The sequence below is a fragment of the Arachis hypogaea genome, chromosome 15 (genome assembly GCF_003086295.3).
Source record: "Arachis hypogaea cultivar Tifrunner chromosome 15, arahy.Tifrunner.gnm2.J5K5, whole genome shotgun sequence".
NCBI lineage: Eukaryota > Viridiplantae > Streptophyta > Magnoliopsida > Fabales > Fabaceae > Arachis > Arachis hypogaea.
Genome location: NC_092050.1, coordinates 53330040 through 53332020, shown reverse-complemented (window position 1 = coordinate 53332020; position 1981 = coordinate 53330040). Strand labels below are relative to the sequence as shown.

Sequence of the window (1981 nt, the reverse complement as noted above, 5' to 3'; positions counted from 1 at the left end):
AACGTCTCTGGTCTTGGTTTTGATTTTGCTCATTTCCCCACCCAAAGTTTGGGTGGTTTCTCCATCCAGGGTTGTAAGTCTTGGAGTATGGATCATAGTTTTTCCTTGGTGAATTCCCAATGTAGTTAGCTTGCTCCTGACTCCCCTCTGCTTCTTCATTCACTCCTTCTTGGATTGTTGATGAAGATGAGATTGCTGCTACTTGGTTCCTCTCCATCTTCTTGGTGAGGTCAGCTAGCTGCTGGGTAATGAGCTTGTTTTGGGCCAACAGAGCATCTACATTGTTTAGCTCCATCACTCCTCTTGTGTTCCCTCTTTCGGAAGCATAGAAGTAGTCATTTTCTGCTACTATTTCAATAACATCTATGGCTTCCTCAATGGTCTTCTTCTTGTTCAAGGATCCTCCAGATGAATGGTCCACGGCCTTCTTTGACTCATAAGAGAGACCTTCATAGAAAATGTGCAGCTGGACCCATTCATTGAACATGTCAGGTGGACACCTCCTTGTCAAGTCCTTGAACCTCTCCCATGCTTCATACAGAGTCTCACCATCTTGTTGCTTGAAAGTTTGAACCTCAGCTCTCAGCCTATTGATTCGTTGAGGAGGGTAGAATCTTGCTAAGAATTTGTTCACCACATCCTCCCAAGTTGTCAAGCTCTCCCTTGGGAAGGATTCCAGCCACTTGGCTGCCTTGTCCCTGAGTTAGAAAGGAAATAATAGCAGTCTATAGGCGTCAGGATGAACACCATTAGATTTCACTGTGTCACATATTCTCAGGAAGGTGGTCAAATGTTGATTGGGGTCTTCATGAACACCTCCTCCAAACGAACAGTTGTTCTGGACAAGGGTGATGAGCTGTGGTTTAAGTTCAAAGTTGTTGGCATGGATTGTTGGCTTTTGGATGCTACTTCCACAATTGCCTGGGTTTGGATTAATGTAAGAGCTCAAAACTCTTCTATCCTCCCCAGCATGATTTGCTCCACCTCCTCTGCCATGGTTGTGAGTCTCTTCTTCATGATGATTTTCCATGTTTTTTTCCATGTTTGGTTCAAAGTATTCCTCAAAGTGTTCCTCCTCTTCTTCAGCACCAACTACTCATTTTTCTTTTGCCTCCCTCCTTAGTCTAAGGAAGGTTCTCTTAGGTTCAAAATCAAAGGAAGTTGAAGCCATGCTTCTTCTTCCTATCATACAACCAACAAGTACAAGCAAAGAAAATAAGTGCAAACAGTATTTGTGTCAGAATTACTGTTAGTTATGGGTGATGCAATATATCAAACAGTTAGTGGGTTAGCAAACAGAATTGAAAATAACAAAGAAAAACAAAAGAGTAGAGGGGGAAGGGAAGAAGTTTAACTGAAACAAAAAGTAAATTACTCAAAGAGAAAAATGTAATTCACAAAATAAAAATGCTCAATCTAGTGATCTTCCAATTTAATCATTGTTGATGCACAATCAATCCCCGGCAACGGCGCCATAAACTTGATGCACGGAAAACTTGTCTCTCAACAAATCTCCCTTCGGCAAGTGTACCGAAGTTGTCGTCAAGTAAAAACTCACAATAGAGTGAGGTCGAATCCCACAGGGATTGATTGATCAAGCAACTTTAATTAGAAGAATGTTCTAGTTGAGCAAATCCAGAATTTGGGTTGAGAGTTGCAGAAAATAAAATGGCGGGAATGTAAATAACAGAAAAGTAAATGCTAGAATTAAAGAACTGGAAGTAAATGACTAAGAATAAAATGCAGAATTGTAAATGGGAATGGGGGATTTGCTCATAAAAGTAAATAGCAGAAATTAAAGAGAATGGGTAAGATCAGAGATGGGGAGTTCATTGGGCTTAGGAGATGTTGCAATTCTCCGGATCAAGTTCATTTTCATCTCTTCCTCAATCAATGCACTCATTGATCTCCTTGGCAATCTTAAATGATTGAATTGCAATTTCTTGCAATTCAATCTCTCAAATCTTGATCAATAGCCAAT

At 40.5% G+C, this 1981-nt stretch overlaps 1 non-coding gene across 1 annotated transcript; it reads left to right on the top strand.

Annotated features, from left to right (window-relative positions):
• Positions 1-485: 485 nt before the first annotated feature.
• Positions 486-589, top strand: LOC112753890 (small nucleolar RNA R71). Its single transcript, XR_003178252.1, has one exon. It is a non-coding gene; the product is annotated as a small nucleolar RNA R71 (small nucleolar RNA).
• Positions 590-1981: the final 1392 nt, after the last annotated feature.